The 13,630-nt window shown below is 40.1% G+C and overlaps 1 protein-coding gene across 3 annotated transcripts in view; it reads left to right on the forward strand.

Annotated features, from left to right (window-relative positions):
* XIRP2 (xin actin binding repeat containing 2) overlaps window positions 1-13,630 on the forward strand; it is a 141,668-nt gene that overhangs the window by 79,792 nt on the left and 48,246 nt on the right. Inside the window, exon 1 of one of the 3 annotated variants that reach the window (XM_065561792.1) lies at window positions 5,726-6,008. The exons of the other annotated variants lie outside the window; for them this stretch is intronic. The gene's annotated coding sequence lies outside the window, so the exon portion shown is untranslated. Of the gene's footprint in view, window positions 1-5,725; window positions 6,009-13,630 lie in introns of those variants that run through there. 3 annotated transcript variants of the gene reach the window in all.

Below are 13,630 nucleotides of genomic sequence, written 5' to 3' on the forward strand. Positions count from 1 at the left end.
TGTGATAAGATTTGACCAGTTTTGAATAGAATAAATGTAGCATCATATACTACCCTATACTTCGGGTCTAATTGTGCAGTCTAAATGCAGCCCACACTCCCATTGAACTAACTCTAGGGATTAGTTTTGACTGTGTAAAGACTTCAGGATCAGGTTGTATATCAGATAATACAACAATACTCCGCAGAACCCACAACAAAAGGGTGTTTTCTTACTATGTCACTGAAAGAAACCTGCGTGTTCCATTTATTTTCTACCTCACAGAAAATGGAAAACATTTAGTACAATGTGAATTGAAGTGGGTTTTTGCATTAAGGAAAATTAATAAAAGAAACAAGTAAAATAACACTAAGTGTTTTCCTTAAGTAATTAGAAGTAGAATGCACTAAATTAATTAAAGTAGGTTGTCATGCCACCACTGCAGTGCTTGGTAAGAACACTGTTTTTATTGGGTGTCATGTAGAGCTTAAAGCATGTATACTAAACCAGTTGGTATGACAAAACAATGCTAAACAAGATTCAGAGTTTACATTTCTGTACTCCCAAATGTTAGATGAGCATTGAACATACGGAGATGGCATAAGAATGCAACCTGTAATTATGTTGCAGCTTGTTAGTGAACCATACTTATGAAGTTGATAGTAATGTAAGTTTTCTTTTTGATTTGTGCGTGCAATAATGGTTTTTGATTATTTAAAAGAAGTGTACACAGTTGCACATGTATTAAAATTGGCCTGTTTGAAAATCTGGCCCTGAAAAGCTCGGAAAGGAAAATGCTCACTTTCCTTGCAGGTAGTCTGGACAGTCTCCAGGTTTGCAGGGTTTTGCATTAGTGATTTGCATTTCAAATGGCTCATAATGCACACTGATTCAGAACCTTTAAAATGACTTAAAATGATAGGCAAAATAGCCTGATGGTCTGCAAGAAAGGAAGAGATAGGGCTAAGTTTTGCTATTTAATAAAGAATATGATCCTTTGTCTGACAGATTTGTTTACAGTGTTGTAATCTTTTGGGTTAAAATAATTTGATGAATGTAGTTTTATTGTCAATGGGCCTGATTCTCATCTCACTTATGCTGGTTTCATACCATTTAATTTCAGTAGAGTTGTTCCTGATTTATACAGGTGTAAGTGAGAGAAGAATCAGGCTTAATATCTGTACGTATTCGGGATATTTGAGTTCAATACATAGGGATACATTATAAACTGTCCGTATTTTAATCTGACAAGCATTTGGAGAGTTGATGTCAGAATGGAGTCAAAGTAGCAGCCGTGTTAGTCTGTATCCGCAAAAAGAACAGGAGTACTTGTGGCACCTTAGAGACTAACAAATGTATTAGAGCATAAGCTTTCGTGGGCTACATCCCACTTCTTCAGATGCATAGAATGGAACATATGTTGAGGAGATATATATACACACACATATAGAGAGCATGAACAGGTGGGAGTTGTCTTACCAACTCTGAGAGGCCAATTAAGTAAGAGAAATGGAGTCAGTACCTGCTTGTTGTCATGTTTGCAAGTAAACTCAGAATTATATTTAAATTAATCCTGTCTGATATTTATTTTTACAAGAGATAGGAGTATCCTTTAGTACTTTTATCTTGCCAAGCTTAAGTTCTACATTTGATAAATTTATCACTAAAGCTTCTTCTGTTTGTCTGACTTTGTTCTGTTTCTTCATACTGTGCTGCAGTCTACTGCTTGGTGTGAACCTTCTTGAGAAAAATGATGCGAGGTTGAGGCCTGTGGTCTGTCCCCTATCAGAGATCTATGACAATCTGTAATTTGCTGACTTTACTCATTATCTTTATCTCTTCCTCTCAGACTCATGTAGATGTCATCTTTTCTTGTTTTTTGAGATCTTCCTGAATTGTTCATGTGAAATTAACTAGTGTATATTGCACACACAAAACGTACAAGTGCTAATTTGTGCGTGCAAGCACCCACATTTGTACATGAAAATTAGCACCCCGTGTGTGAAATCAGTTGCACTTGTAAATTTTGCAGGAACGATTGAGAAGTTCCTTTGGAAATGTGGCAGTCTCATTTCCAATGATGAGTGGGCCTCCAAAGATTTGTATGTTCAGTACAGATAAACCCCTCAAATCTAGAGACTCTTGAAATTTGTTGTGAGTTAACGTGCGTTATTGCATGTACAAAGAAAACTTTTTTTTGTGAATCATCTGACGCTTTAACGTTTATTAAACACACATTGGAAGTGGGTTTACTGAGATACGGGATATGTTTACCTGCATCAAAATAGGTGTGGATGCATCTCCATCTCAAAATACTGTTGTGCGCCTGCCAAATCCTCCTAGTCGCACTATTTTGCTTGTACCACAGTCTGACTGTTTGTTTACTTGTGTTCCCTCTACCTCTTCAGGATTATCCTGCCTGGATGATACCTCCTCGTTTAAATGCTGGTGTGCAGTCAGGTGTTGTCCTTTGCGATTCATGGGAAGTTCACATCCTGTGTGATACTCCTCATTATTAAGCAGACATGCCTGTGCTTCAGCATGGCCCTGTGCTGAAATTCAGGTCTGCAGCACTATCCTGTCCCACCTGTCACTGCTAGTTGGCTGAGCCCCTAAATGGCAGTCCACTTGATAAAGCTGCTTCAGGAAAAGATCTAGAAGTTTCAGCCTCCTCTATCTCAGGTCCTTTTATTACTCTGGTTCGGAAGTCACTGCATGACTTTAGATATGCTTGCAGCAGTCTATTTATATTCATCACCGTGAGGATCACAGCCTTTCCCAGTTTCGTCCATGTTGCCTGAGAGTGCTTTCAAAATGGCACTAGATTGCAAAAGTGAAATGAATGATGGGATAAAGGAGAGGAATCATGAGAAGTTTTTTAGTTTGACTCCAAGTCCCAGAGTTCCCATCTTCTTTTCAATAAGATAAACAGATTGAGCTGTTAAAGTCTCTCGTGTAAATCGTTTTCTCTAGCCCTGGAATTTTCTCAAGCCCTCTCCAATTTTTCAACATCCTTTTTAAAATGTGGACATCAGAATTGGATGTAGTAAATCATCTCCTTACTTCTATTCATTACTTTCCTCTTTATATATGCAAGCATCTCTTTGGCTCTTTTTGCCACAGCATCGCACTGGGAGCTCATGTTCAGTTACTTTTCCACCATGACCCCTAAATCCTTTTCAGAGTCACTGCTTTCCAGGATACAGTTCCCCATTCTGGGGGTATGGCCATCGTTCCTTATTTTTAGCTGTATAACTTTGTATTTGGCTGAATTTAAATGTTTGTTTTTAATTGGACCAGCTTAGTAAGATGACAAAATGTATTTTGTTTGAATGGGCCCAGCTTACTAAACTCTATACTACTGCCCTGTCCTCATAATTATTTATCACTCTGCCAATCTTTGTGTCCTCTACAGATTTTATTAGCAGTGAATTTACATTTACTTCCAGATCTCTAATGAAAATGTTGATTAGGAATAGGCATAGTACCAATCCCTATAGAGCCCCACTAGAAAACACCCCCCCATTCAATGAGTCCCCATTAACAACTATTTTTCAGATCTGTCATTTAGTCAGTTCTTAATCCATTTAACGAGTGCTTTATTGATATTGTATAATGCTGTTTTTTAAGCAGAATGTTGTATGGTATTAAGTCACATGCATTATAAAAATCTAAGTTTATTTCATCTACACAATCATGGTTGTTTGATAAAACCTATTTCCATAAAACCATGTGGACTGCGATTAATTATATTCCTATTCTATAATTTTTTATTAATTGAATCAGTTTTTCATTATTTTTCCTGGGATGGATATAGACTAACTGGCCTATAATTATTTGGGTCATCTTGCTTGCCCTTTTTGAACATTGGTGCATTATTGGCATTCTTCCAGGGTTCTGGAATTTCCTTGATATTGTAAGATTTATTAAAAATTAAAATCAGCATGCCATAAATCAGTTTTGGCAATTCTTTCAGGATGGCGAGATTGAATGAGACCCCATGACAGGATAGAAAGTGTTAAGAGTCATTTTCTTACATCCATTACACTTGTGTCATAATTAGCTGCTTCTCGGAGGAGCAGGGCTAAGAGGCATCAGGTGGTAACTTAATGAAACCATTGGCTTCATAAAATGGAGAGAGCTCATCCTGAACAGAGGAACCACGGGGAGCAGAGAGATTCCTGTGACGGGACCTGACCAAGAATCTGTAGGAGAACAGATGTCTCAGTCTGAGGTGAGCTGAGGGAGAAGAGTCCAGAGTAGCTGTGAAAGAAGATTGAAGACAGAGCTTAGAGGAAGAGCTGATTTGTTTAGATGCTTTGAATATTAGTTTGACCGTTAGTTATACTAAAAGGGATCTGAGACAGACCCTTCTCAGTCAGAGGCCTGAATTGTGAACAGAGGCAGAAAGTTTACAGGGGATGCTGGAGACCTCTGCAAGGTCTGTCATGCTCTGATGAAGGGGTGTTATCGAGTGATGAGTGTGCACTGTAACAGATGGTTGAGACCAAGATCTCCTTAGCCAACTCTGTTAGGACTCTTGGGTGCAGCTTATTTTAAAATGTTTATCCCTCATAGAAGTTGCCTAACATACTCCTTAATTAATAATAGACTGTAAGTATTTCATCATCCTGATGAAATTAGTACATCATCCTGCTTCTTTCCAAATACAGAACAAAAATATTGATTGAACACTACACTTCTGCATCATTATGAACAATTTTACCATTTCCATCTAATAATGAGTTTATGCTGTTGCTAGGATTTCTTTTGTTCCTAATGCACTGGGGGGAAAAACAATGAAACTCTTTTTTTCTTACTCCTTCCAGCCCTGGATTTTTTTTCCCTGATGTCTTCAGATTCCATTGTAAATTTTCTGCACTTCATATATCTGATTTGAAAAAAAATTTCCCCCTAAGAGAAAAAAGTGTTGATGAAACATTTACAAACAATCGATAGCTGGGCATTTTCAGCTGTCATTGTTGTCAGTGAGCAGCAGTTGAACTGATGCTCATGTGGCCTGTAATGAAAACATGTGGATCTTGATCAGCAGTAACTAATTTAGTTAGTTCTTTGGAAAAATGGGAGAAAGCCAGAATTCTCCACTCCCCTTTTATGTGTGATACACTTTGCCAATCTCTGTCTATTCTGTACAATTTACAGTATACAGTTCTGATTAACAAGAAAATAATGAATTCTCTGAGAGGGCTACTAAGGCCTATATAAAAATAAGATGCATAAGACATATGCAGTATTTCATTATGTGGGCCCCATGTAAATCACACTGGAAAGAGCAAAGATTTCACAGCTTCTTCCTGGCAGAAGTAGCACGCTTCAGTTGATACGTGTCTAGGCTTTTCTGACAAAATATTGCTGAAGAAATATACAATTAATCCTGAAAGAATCAGCAGCTACTATCCGGCGAGCAATGTTTCTTTTCTCCACAAATACAGTTTGTGATTGAAAGAAAGGGGCAAACAAAGTTACAGCATTTAAGGTCTTAAAATAACACCAAGAGTTTCAAGTTATGCTATACAAAGAGCTTATAAACAGCACTTGCAGTCTAAAGCTACCCAGGGCATCCAGTGTCTTATTGAAAACAACTCAAGAATCAGAAGTTAGCCTGTGATGGTAACTTAGGTAGGAGAAAGTTTGATTGATTGAACAAGTGTTTACGCTGTCCATACATATGACAAAAGCACACTGTAATAGGGCCTTTACAAACAGGTTTCTACAACAAGTAGTTGACTCAGGCACAGCTATACAGGCCTCAGTCCCTAAAAATAGGCACCAAGTTCCATCTTTTACATGTGGGGCTAAAATAAAATCAGCTGTCCCCACCTACTTGCTTGACAGAACGGAGAGGTGTGTGCTTCAGTGGAGCTGGTCTCCACCAGACTGTATATTTCAGGGGACTGGGAACTTTGTCTTACAAAAATCAAGACAAAAAAATTGAGAGTAAAGACTTCCTTTACAAAGAGAACTGCAGCTCTGTAAATCGTGTTGATGCGCTCTGGATGGTAGCAAAAGTAAGTGCAATCTAGTATGTAGATAGTATTATATGTATAGTGTGATATAACTTCAACCCCATGTAACCAGTGAAAAGAAACAGCTGATTTCTCAGGATAATGATGGCAAACTGGGTATATTTCATTAGCAAAGGATGAAAAAGTACAAATGAATTGCATGCAAAATGTGATCTGATTCATTGCTGCTCTCTAACACGTACCTAAAATACAGTAAGTCTGTAACTTATAAATAAAGTTTATTTTGAATGAGAAATGCACAGCACAGTGAAAGCAATTCAGGTCCTAACACTTGTGTTAGAGTGTATGGTACGTCCCTATGGGGACAAGCAAAAATGTGTTTCAGGACCTGGATTTCATATATTTTGCATGTAACTGTATTGTATTACTTATATAACAAATAAAATTTGATTTCATAGCTAGAAGCACATAAAGAATAGCTATATCTTGAATAAATAGCTAAAATGTGGTGGGATCTCCAAATTGCTTAAAGATATATGTTTAACACTCTAAGATAATTGTTGTCAGTTGGCTATGTTAGGTCTAACTATAGCAACTGTAACAACTTTAAAAATGGGGACATATTCTTTTATCTAAAAGAATAGATTTACATTTATAGATATAATTTACTATTTTATACATATGTTTGTAAAACAAATATTCTGAGATGTTGGCATATCATTTAATTAAGGACAGCTATGATCTGGGTATTTAGATATTGGAGGTTAGAATGTTTTAAGATTTATAACTGGAATGCTTAAGTCACAAATATAAAGTGAGAGAAACAAGGTGAGTGAAGTAATATTTTATATTGGACCAACTTCTGTTGGTGAAAGAAACAAGCATTCATGCTACATAGAGCTCTTCTTCAAGCCACCTTGTCTCTCTAATATTCCTAGGACCAACAGTGCAAACAAAAATAAAATGAGTCATGATTCATTATTTTAAAATCACACAATGGGAACACACAATTTATTTTGCAAGGTTGAATGAAAAAATATTTTCTTTGCTAATATTGCATTTGCTAAGTGACAAAGTGTACATACAATATATGTGTTTGAAACCATCCCCAACCATGAGACAATCAAAACATTACAATGGGTTTTGGCATGCAAATTTGAATATAAGATCAATAACATTTCCAAGTATTGCTTAATACTTTTCAGAGGGCCAATGTGATTTAGTTAGGATTAAAATATCAGTGCTTAAATAGCACATGTGTAATACTTTGTGCATCATAATTATTATAACAACTTTTTGAAACATTGTTTCAACATCATTGATATCAAATATTGAAACTAATCCCTTTTTCACTGTGGCATATCTGGGTTTATATTTTTCCTTAGTCTTTCATATTAAGTAGCTGTTTTCTTCTAACAGTTTATTTACATCATTCTAAGGTGAAGAGCTGTTCATATTAGTCAGGACTTGCTATTTCAGTTAGATCATTGCCCCTAATCGTGCTGCATTGAGTAATAGACTCCGCAGGGGCATTCAAAAGTGACATGCACACATGCAGGTGCTTTACTACATCAAGTATTTAAAGAGCATTACCATGGCTGTCTGTGTGTAAAAATAGACATGCTGATAGTTAAGATGTATGTTCAGATATAATTTATATAGACTAGGAGGGTATTTATTAATAGTATTGTGCTGTGATTTAAAACTGAACAATCTGCAGGGAAACAGAACTTAATTGTGACTGTGTTGCTTTTCTTTTTTGTTTTTTCTTTTCCTCATGAGAGCATTCAAGTTGTACTTTGAAGTTTAATTAAATTGTAATTTGTCTTCTCCTAGACCCGAAGCAAATAATTTCTCAGCAGAATTCCAGAGTAAATAATTGCATTTTGCCCTTATACACCTAATCCAGGAATTTATTTTTAATACTCACTTAACTCTTCCAATGCCCTCAAGATGTACTGAATGCCTTTAAACTGGGACCAAAATTTTATAAACTTGGTTACTTACATCAATTGGAGCTGGGATGCTCAGCACCTATAAAAATCAGGTCACTTATTCAGCTGTTTAAACCTGGGCTGGGGAGCCTAACTTTAGGCATCCAGGTCAGAATGTTTAAGGCTGTATGTTTTCACATTTCTTCCAAATCAGTGGTGCCATTTAACCCATCTGCATGTAACATCTGACACTGAATTGGTTAATAAGTTATGCTATTTGCTTTCCTAATACCTCTTCACAGCCAATTAAATTAAACATAAACCGGGACGCTATATGAATACGCCTCTGAAAAAGCTAAGACTGGTCAGTAAATTAGATTGAATAACTTCCAGAAATTTGGAGGAAACAAAAATAAGTCGACAAAGAAAAATATTGCTTTATTTCAGTACCTAGTGGGAAAACTATGGATTGGCGTTAGAGCAATGATTACTTGTGTGAATAAGAATATGCAGCCTGAAGCAGGTCACGTGGTAATGTCAGTAACTGCACTCCACTAAATACAGTATAGGAAAAGCACTTAATTTTGTTCTTATCTTTACATTTGGAATAGAACAGTGGTACTCAAACTTTTTTTCATTTACAGACCCCTAAAAAATTTCAAATGGAGGTGTGGACCCCTAGGGATCCATGGACCACAAGTTGAAAACCACTGGAATAGAACAACCAAATATCACTGCAGGGCTTTCACAGAGTCACCTTCCTACAGGCCGTTGTTTATCCCTACAGAAATAACTGTTCCCCTCTAACCCCTCCCCCACAAAAAAACTTTTTTTTTTAATTTTGTTTTTCACAGCTTTTAAAAATAGAACTGTTCAGAGAAAAGGAAATAATTAAATCTTGAAATAAAAGGGGGGACTTATTTTTTAACTCTGCTAGGCACTGCTATCTGTTCGTCTTCCATGTTACTCGAGCTCTTCTTTTACGATGTCTTGTCACTGGATAGATATAATTTCAACTAAAATGTTTTTGGAAGTAGCTTAAAGGACTCCTGGTGACAAGTTTTTTGCTAATTTTATGCAGGAACTATTGCAATTGCCTGTTGAATCAGAAGCTCAGATATGTCAAATTGCTCAAATATTAAAAAAAAATAAGAAACTGCTCAAGGTGAAAATGTGACCTGCAATAAAAATAATCCTTAAAGGGGCTATTTTTGGAGACTGCTGTGCTAGTCACAGACGTGGTGGCATCGCCATGATAGGATTATGCACATGCTCAGGCTGTCTGTGAGGATTGATCTAAAATTGGTGGTTACATGTTTAAGAAGGATAAACAGCATGGGAGTCCTAGCTTTAAATACAGATGTTGTAATTGGAGATAGACCAAACTGACTCAGGAAAGTTCAGTTGCCGCCAAATGTAGGGGATCATCTTGTTTTACATGTCACTGTATTATTGAGATTGCTTTTTAAACCTAATGCACTCAAATCCAACAAGACAAACTGGGGTGGGACATAAAGTGAGAAAATAAGTTTGATTCTGGGAGTTCTAGAGCACCAGCAATTCCTGTTGACTGCAGATGCACTTGTGAGTGCTCAGCCCTTGTCATCAGTAAGCCTCTAGGGCAATGTTTACTGTGCATCTGGTAGTGAGCCTCCCAGGCTGGGTAAACAGACTTGTGGGGGCAGAGCTCATGCTTAGGGCCCTACCAAATTCATGGTCATGAAAAATGCATCACACACCATGAAATCTGCTCCTGGTCCCCCTTCTCCCCCCCTGGTGAAGTCTGGTCCTTTTTGTGATTTTTCCCTAGTCTATACAGATTTCATGGAGGAGACCAGCGTTTCTCAAATTGCGGATCCTGACCCAAAAGGAAGTTGCAGGGGGGTCACAGTGTTGTTTTAGGTGGGCTGCAGTATTGCCCCCTTTACTTCTGCGCTGCCTTCAGAGCTGGGCGGTCAGAGAGGAGCGGATGTTGGCCAGGTGCCCAGCTCTGAAGGCAGAACTGCTGCCAGCAGCAGCACAGAAGTAAGGCTGGCAATACCATACCATGCCACCCTTACTTCTGCACTGCTACTGGTGGCGACTCTGCCTTCAGAGCTGGGCTCCCGGCCAGCAGCTGCCACTCTCCAGCTGAACTGCCTTGAAGGCAGCACTGCACAGAAGTAAAGATAGCAGTACCACAAACCCTTCCCCTCCACACACACAATAACCTTGCAACCCCTCCCACAACTCCTTTTTGGGTCAGGACCCCTACAATTACAACACTGGGAAATGTCCCATTTAAATAGCTGAAGTCATGAAATTTATGGTTTTAAAAATCCTGTGACCGTGAAATTGACCAAAATGGACTGTGAATTTGGCAGGGCTCTACTCACGCTAGTGCACTAAAAGTAACTGGTAGTCGACACTGCAGTTTGGGCTCTCAAACCCACCCTGTCACTCTAGGTGTGAAAGCTTGAGCCACAATGTCTACACAGCTATTTTTAGTGCATTAGCTCAACCCCTGTTAATACAATTCAGTGGACCTGGGTTGGGAGGCTCACTCCCAGATGCAGTGTAGATGTAGCCTAGGACATGAGTCCATAGATCCTAAGTGAAGACTAGAGGATGAGGCTATTACTAATGTTTAAAAAAGCCCTTTCCAATCTATTTATGTGCCTCTTCTGTCTCTCACTACATTAGCTTTATTGGCCTTATCCTGCTCATCTGACTCATAAGTTTCAGCTCATTGAATGAGTGAGTGGGTTGAATCATGTATTAAGGTGAGCTGGATTTGGCCTATAGTTGGTGCACTTCAACACACCTCTTGTGTCACTGTAGTTACCTCTGTACAGCATGTAAATTATAAAGGTTCACTTGCTTAAAGATCTTTGCTAATCAAATGTTGAGGGCCAGACTGGGAGGAAGGTAGAAGGAACCATTTGTCTACTCACACTCTCCTATGCAGGGACCAGCTGCATCCTGGTGCCTGGCCTTATCTGAGTGCAAGGACCAATCTCTCCTAGCATCCCCTGTTATAGGGTGCAAACTGGGGAGGCAGGAATGAGGTGTTGCTGCCCCCTACTAAGAGATGCAGTTGGCAGGTTCTCTCTGTGTGTTGGGAAGATCCAGGAGATGCTGTAAATCACACAGTGCCTCCCAAAGCAACTCCTATGTCATGCAGCTGCCTACCTCGCTCTCCACTGCTCCCAACCTGGGCCTTTTCACTTAGTCACATAACTGAAGGAACAGGGGCTATATTGTAGTGGGAGGCGGAGCCGATGGCAGCAACAGAAAAATGGCCTACCACAGGAGAACATACTCTTGCCAATATTCTTCAACATCTACATGAATGATCAACTGATCCATCTCAGCTCAAGAAGTTTGGTCTATTTCGATGACCCGTGCATTTCTGCCCAAGCCAAGGATATCGCCCAGATTGAAGCTACACTAACATTGGTGCTGTCTGGGCTCTCAGTCTGTTACATCAAGAACCAGTTGTGCCCTAACCCAGCCGAAACACAAGTGAGTCTCTTCCATCTTCAGAATTGTGAGGCCAATAGACAACTTAACATAATTTGGAATGGAGTATCACTTGCCCACTGCTGTAATCCTGTCTGCCTCGGAGTAATGCTAGGCCATGCGGAGAAGACAAGAGGCAAAGGTAGCACCCAGAGCAACATGCTTAGGAAGCTTGCAAATGCAAAATGGGAAACCATCCCAGCAATGCTAAGAGCCCCCACACAAGTACTTCGAGGGCCGAATATGCATGTCTGATGTGGGAAAGTTTGGCTCATGCAAAGAAGCTGGACCCTGTGCTGAGTAACAGCTGGCACTGATTGGCAGGATGTCTAAAACCAACAAACATGCACAGCCTTTATGTGCTTGCTGGAATGGCTCCACTGGATATCAGGAGAGTGGTCTCAAGCAAAGTGGAATAATTATGACTAGGGCTTCATATCTGTCACGAAGGTCACAGAAGTCACAGATTCCGGGACTTTCTGCAACCTCCGTGACTTCTGCAGGGGCCAGTGTGGCTGATCCCAGAGCCACCCAAGCAGCAGGCTCCGGGGCCAGCTGCTCAGGTGGCCCACGGGACAGCTACACCAACCACTGCTGGAGCAGCTCGGGGGAAAGCCACACCAACTACTTCTCCTGTGCAGCAGCCCCCGGCTGGCTGGAGCAGCCCCTGCTCCGGCAGCTCTGGGGCAGCTGGTGCCGCTGGCCACGGGCGCCCCCCCACAGCAGCAGTGCCCCAAATGACCCCCCAGCAACAACCCAGGTGGGCTTCCCCCCTCCCCAACATTTAATTACAGGTATTTTTAATATAAGTCATGGACAGGTCACGGGCAATAAACAAAAATTCATGGCCCGTGACCTGTCCATGACTTATATTAAAAATAAAAGTCACGGACAGGTCACGGGCTGTGAATTTTTGTTTATTGCCCATGACCTGTCCATGACTTTTACTAAAAATACCTGTAACTAAATCGTAGCCTTAATTATGACAGGGTGAAGATACCACACATCTGCTACATGGCCACACAGTGGAAGTTGGCCACCTGAATTGCAGAAAACCTTCCTAACAGAACTGCTTAAAAAAATCACCAATCAGACATGCCAAACCCGCAGAAAAAATGCAGAAATTGGGCTTGTTTTTGGCTTAATTGGCTTGTGAGTAGCTTGTTGGCTAGTTTTTTGGCTTGTAGCTTGTTGCTTCTTTTTTTGATCGGCTCCCGGCAAGCAGAAGCAAAGGGGTGAGAGAGTCAGGGATGCACAGGGGGCCCACCACAGTCCCAGACTGCATGCCAGGGGGGAATCTAGTCACATAGAGTGTTGGGTTCTTAGGGATTGGCTTGTTTTGAAATTAGATTAGCTTGATTTTTGGCTTATTGTGAAAGTCGGGGTACTTATTTACCACGTGAAAGTTGGCAACTGTGTCGTCAATGGCTACATAACTGTAAATGTGATGCACATGGCTCAAAATACTTGACAAGGACATCAAAATGCACATTGACATTGCGGAATGCCTTCCCACAGGCGCAGAACAGGATTGGTCCAGCTGGAGAAGTTTAAATCCCCTCTGAACAAGAGTTGGCAGATCAAAAGTCAATATGCAGAAGTGGGGCTATTGCAACAACCCAGATACATGTGACTATGGTGAAACACAACATGGAAAATCTGTCGGTCTGCTGGCTCGTAGAGGAGCCATGAACCGAGGAAGATCTTGCCAGGGCTTCAGACTGGGCCATATCATGTGCCCAACACTGGAAAAACCTATGATTGTGGTGGAAGGAACACAAGGAGGAGAATAAGAAGAAGGAACAGGAGCTATCAGGAAAACACCAAATATCATGAGAGTTGGCAACATTGCTTCCAGCCACTGGGTTGCCTGAGACACAATTGTAATGCATTATAACTGTCATCAGAATTACAAATTTACTAAGTGCGTAGCAATAGTAGCTGATGGCTGTAGTAATCTCTGCTGTTAAGCTCACTGGCTGAGAACACATTGCTGAACAAGCCACCAGCTCACAAATATGTCTAGTGGCCTCAACTTAGAGTCAGCTTCAGTGCTCAGAGAAGGCTTTGAACAATCACTCATCACCTCTGCCATCTCTTCGCCATCTGTATAACAGAGAAGAGCACTCTCTCACCTCAGAAGAGTTGTAAGGATTTAACTTATTAAATAAAGAGGCTGAGGCTGGTGGCTGAAGATGTAGTAGCATAATATGATCCAATTCCACTTCT

This window comes from Chrysemys picta, chromosome 11, assembly GCF_011386835.1.
Source record: "Chrysemys picta bellii isolate R12L10 chromosome 11, ASM1138683v2, whole genome shotgun sequence".
Lineage (NCBI taxonomy): Eukaryota > Metazoa > Chordata > Testudines > Emydidae > Chrysemys > Chrysemys picta.